Genomic DNA, 5698 nt, shown 5'->3' on the forward strand with positions numbered 1-5698 from the left:
CCACTGAGCAGCTGCTGATTCCAGCAATGCACTACACGGGTACCTTGTGTTATCCTGGAGGGAGGGTCCTTGCTGCTGAACCACACAGCTCATCAGCTTCAAACAACATGCTAGATTTATCCTCTGCAAATTCTCATCCACATGTACAGACTCGGTCCAATGTTGTTAAGCTTGTGAATTTTGATGGGCTCACAGCACGAGGCAGTTTAGCTGCTGCTATGAGAGATTCCCATCTATGTTCAGGTTTATTGAAAACGTTATGTCCCATCTGTTTCTAGATGCTCCTTTCATGTTCCTCATCTCTTTAGACTCTCTTTTCCAAAGAGCTCACTTGATCCATGTGGACTTAATAAGCGATTTTGGTGAGTGCGCATACGCGTAAGGACCAAGATGTCTTGTTTCATAAAAGTCTGTCACTGATTTATTCCTCCTTCTGCTGCCTTGCTTCCTGTTCATTTCTCCTCGCACTTTCTGAGCGAGGGACGCTGTTTACATTAAGGATGTTTCTTGTGTTTACAGATGGGGCAGCATTTGTAAATGATTCCAAAGAGTTGTTGTTTCCAAGGAGCCTCTCCAGGCTTTCAGGAAGGGTTCTCCCCATGTTACTCCTTTGTGCTCACTGTTTGTTTTAAACTTGTTTTGTATGTCCTACAAACATCCCAACTGGTCAAGTCCTGATGCTGTTAACCTCCCCTCCATTTTCTGATGGCTGTGCAGGCAGGATGCACATGGACATCAGACCAACAGCATTTATCTTCTCCTTGTGTGTAGTTGAGTGTGACACGCAATCATGGGGTTTTATTCAGAAAGGCATCATTCTCCCTCCTCTCTCTCTCTCTGCCCTGTGTGTTGAGTCCCTACACCATAACTAGGAGCACTGGAGTTTTATAATAGCACTGGTTTTTTGTTCAGGAAAAAAAGCAAAACCACACTAGTTTTGTGTTTCATTGGTATGTGTTCTTCATCTTTTGACTTCTACTTGAAAGACACATTTGTTGGTTTTGACATTTTCAGGTTAATTAGAGTGGTAGTCCAGAAATAGATCAGCCAGAGGCATGGCTCCTCATGGAAGTCCTTCTGCCACTCATGGTGGATTTTGTGCTTCTCTTGATGTCAGAACCACAGAGGAAGACTGGAAATAAACACAGTTATCAGTTAGATGTTCATGCACCTGGCACAGAAGAGTGGACACCAATTTGAATTGACTGCCATCCTTTTTATCCGGGGTTGCAGGGGGATATATTTTCCCTAGAGTCATGACATAGTTTTTGCATAGCCTAAAATAAAAAGCACATGTTTGCACGAAGGTAAAGAGCACCAATATCTAAGCTGTCAAAGAGGAGGAGTGACCAAGCCAAATATCTTCGGCTAAATGAGGCAGGAATTCAAAGCTGAGCACTGCAAATGGAAAAAATGCCAAATTCATTGTCATTGCTTGCAGTTTTTTATAGAAGAGGAACGCTGTGGGCTGATCTCAGCAGGCAAATCCAACCTGGAGGGTTGCTGAGCCAGCAAGACCTGCAAACACATGTGGCAGCTGGCAGGGCAGAAGTGATGGCTTTTGAAAACCTTGCCTGAGATGGAGCATTTCTGTGTCTTCTGAGACGGGTTTAGAGGGTGGCTACAAGTCAAGAGTTCAGCTCCTAGTTGTTGAACATCTTTATTTAAACTATACTAAATGCAATTTCTTGGATGAGATGGAAAACTGAGGTCTTAACCTCCTGTTTTATGGATTTTTTTTTTTTAATCCAATTTTAAACTTCACAATGTCCTGATGTTCTTACTAAATTGCTGCTGGTTATACTCAGTCAAATCCTGGGGGAGTTTTTTTAACCACTTCTTCTTCAAAGTATATTCCCCTGGGAGGAACTGAACTCAGCAGAAATATTTGCCTGAACAAGCATATTGAGAGAAGGTTTGAAACACACACTGCACTTGCTGGGACTTCTTCGGCTTGTGAGAAATGTAGAAAGTAACTAAAGTCACTAAACAGATATTTAAAACCTCAACTTTGTCAAAAAACCACCTCCATTTGGAGATATATACTGAGAAACTGTTGCAACCTGAAGCACAGAGAAGTTACAGGGTTTGTTTAGAGAAGACTTTTGAATTAGATACAGAAGCCTTCATAGGTATGGGTTTAATACAGGCAATTCCATTTTTAAACATAATCTCTGAGCCAAAATATAGGCAGAGCTGCTGGTGCTGAAATGTTATCCAGGGAAAGGTCTGAAAGGAGCTGATACTTCTGTGATAATGCTGCTTTGGGTGCTTGATTGTTCTTTCCATTTTTGTTTTTACTATGCTCCATTACCAGTAAAATATGCAATGTTAGTCCAGCTCTACCGGTTTTGAAGTGCTGCTCGAGCATTGTAGGAATCTTTTGGCAGGAAAAATGTATCTTTCACAGGAAATTCTATAACTATCAAGATAAGTTTTAAAAATGTTTTCTTTCTCAAAGAAATGCAAATCAAGCACTGCTCTGCAAACTGACACTCTAGATGAAGCAATGAGCCCAAGCTGCCCAAAAGAAAAGCGAAGAGGCTACAAGTCCCTAAATCTGCTGTTATCTGAGTGCCTCTCCAAAAGGTACTTGAATTAATTTGTAGTCTTGGAAATACCATTTTCTGGGTCAACCCTGTAGGATGATGCTGCCAAAAAGCCCCCCATCCTTCTGGGGAAAGTGGCGGTTCTGATGTGGATGTGCCTGACCGACATGAGCTGTTATCCCCACTTCAGTATGACAGTAGCTCCCTAGAAGCTGCCAAACTCTGGGATTCAGCTCCTGCTGCAGTGGATTTGAGCAGGAGGTCCTTAGAGAGTCGGTTTTCAAGCCCCTTGACCATCCAGGCCTCGAGTTTTAATATTATCCCTACAAGCACCTCTGATGTAAAGCACTTCTGATGTAAAGAGAACCTCTTGGCCATTATTCTTTTCAAGGAAGGGCAGAATTTACATCTTAAAAAAATCAATTCAAGATCAGAAGCAATGGCTTCCAATGCTATTTTTGTTTCAAGTTTTCAGTACCCTGAGCCATCTGAGCTTACCTAATAATGCTGCAGCATGTCAGCTGATCGATCTCCTCTTTGTTCCCTGGTAGCCTCCACCAAGATATATTTGCTTTGGGTAAGGTACCATGTTATGCCAATGCTGCTTTGCAGTGGACAGTTTTCTGGTGTTTGATTGCCTTGGGTAAGATATTTTTGGTGAATCATTATACCAAAATGCAAAGAAGGTAACTTGAGAAAGATGCTTATGTTTCTGTAGCACTTCGCAGCAGATGTCTCCTATTTACTGCTTTATTTTATTGCTTAATGACTGGATCTCAAGTAATTGAATGATTTGACAGATATTTATTTGTAAAACGTGATTCATTTAGTCAGACATTGTGAAACAGTTTCATGCCAGTTCTAGAGATTTTGGTAGAACTTTCTAAAGATGCAGACATTCAAGTAAATTGCTCATGTCAATAGCACATCCACTTTTTACTGTTCTTTACTGCACACAAATATTTGAGTTGACAAAAAAGCACTGGTGAACAGACTACAGGGACTTCTGAACTTTAATCAACCACAAGCACTGGCAGGGTTCAGAAGTAATTTCCTAACTATGAATCACCTGCAGACAATGAATCACATACTGGAGAAGATTGCCAAATAAAACAAGCCATCATGTATAGCTCGCATTGACTGGACTAAGGAAAGGCCTTTGATTCACCTAGCTGAAAGAGAAGCTGTGATGAAAGCACTGAAATAAAGGCATAAAAGAATGTAGGAATCCCAAACCACATCTGCTAGCAGTGAATGGCGACATTTAAGTTCGACAAGGAAGATAAAAGAAAGCGAGACTAAGCAAAATAGCAGGCAAGGAGACACTATCTTACTGGAAAAGTCTTGCCTGGAGAAGAACTTCACAAAGCATTTCTGGGAAGAAGACCTTAGCTTAACTTCAACCAGATGTGCGAGCTCAGATTTCGGCTGTGATGGAGCAGTTGTCTTTGTTGAACTGGCCAATGATCTCCGGGTGATTTTTAGGGGAACTGAAATGTGGGGAGAGCAGGGAAGACAAATAGCAGGGGAAGGCTGAGGGAGAAGGCGCTCTCCCGGCCGTCGGTCTGGTGCTTACTGAGGGGAACAGAAAGCTTCTCCAGGGATTCCACAGGCCAAACTCCTGCTGCTGGAGGAGAGGCGTTAGGTTTCCACCTCAAACGGAAAGGGGCCAAGAGTTTGGGCGCTAACAAAAAAAAAGGATGGGATCTTGTATAATGTTTTTCAGAGACAGCGCTGAATAAAGGGATAGTGAAATAGGAGAAGAAACCGAAAACTTCCTGGAGACTGTAAAGAATCACACATAAGAGTAAGTCCTACCACAAGGAAAAGAAATAGAAGAAGGGATAAAATTGACTTTTTTGACTATTTTATTTCTTATGAGAGGTCTTTGGCCCTGCTCACCCGAGCAGTGAGACAATAGCTGGTAAAGCAATGACAGCAGAAGCAACGAGAGCCCTGCAATTATCTCCACTTTGATGATTCCCCTCTGGTTGTGCCAGTATTCAATAAACCCTCAAATTGCATGCTGTAGCAGGAGAGTGAATTTACTGCAGCCAAAATCATATGAGTGCAATGAATCAAGACAGCCTTTCCGCACTGCTCAGGTCTGGCTCGTGCGTTCCGCTCCACATACTAACGTGTACTAAAAAAAAAAAAAAAAGGTAAAGCTGAGTTCCAAAATCCTTATGGTAGCTACCAGCTAACAGAAACTGCCAGCACAAGGAGGTCAAAACTGGTAACTCTGCCCAGGCTTAGCTCCTGTTTGTTTCTCGGCTTCTCAAACAGCCAATAATTAGGCAAAAATCTGAATTTTCTCCCCGCTGCCAGCCCAGCAAGGAGCTCTGGTAGGCCAGCGCTGTAAAGAGTCCTCTTACTGAGGACTTCGCAGTCGTTACTTCCAGTTGGCGACGGGCCCTTTGCTTTGATTTGTTTTGAAGAAGTCTGGTCTGAGCCGGAGGAGGGACCGCCAGCACTTCCCTGTGCAGCCACGAGAGAGCACCCGGCAATTAGGGCTGGAGGGCTCCGGCAGCGCCGGGGAGGACATAAATCACTCTCAACGCTGAGAGAAACGCTTCGCAGGGTTCCCTCCTCGCCTGACGCTCTTTTAAACAGAATTAGAGTCAGGATTGCAAGCCAGGGTTAACTAAACCCTGGCTACTTGTTTTGAGTTGCTCCGAGGTTTACCGCGGGTGGGTGCATGGGGTGGGGGCTGCGAACATCGCCCCGGAGCAGGGGATGGGGGAGTTTGTCCCCTGGCTTGTGATACTCTTGTTCAAAGCCAAAGGCAGCCTAACGACTGCTGGCAATGTCGACAGCCCTTTCGCGACGGCTAGCGCTGTACCTAAAAGTCTGAAAGTTAAGTTGTCCATTTTCCTGTGTGCTGAGTAATACTCAGGCACTGGCTGATCAAAGAGCCTGCCCGTGAAATGCAGCTGAAATAAGTTTTCCACACTTTATTTCTCACGTTAGATACATCAATAGAGACAAGAAATGTTGAGCAGACAGGCAGGCACGGGGAGGGGGTCTGTGCGGGTCTATCGCCTGCTGCTGGCCCCGCCAGGGCACGTTTCATTGGGCCATAGAATCATTTTTGGTTGGAAAAGACCTCCAAGATCATCAAATCCAACCATTCCTGATGCTCCCGTGAA

Source organism: Manacus candei, unplaced genomic scaffold, assembly GCF_025592945.1.
Source record: "Manacus candei isolate 608988 ecotype Guabito, Panama unplaced genomic scaffold, ASM2559294v1 h1tg000015l, whole genome shotgun sequence".
Taxonomy (NCBI): Eukaryota; Metazoa; Chordata; class Aves; order Passeriformes; family Pipridae; genus Manacus; species Manacus candei.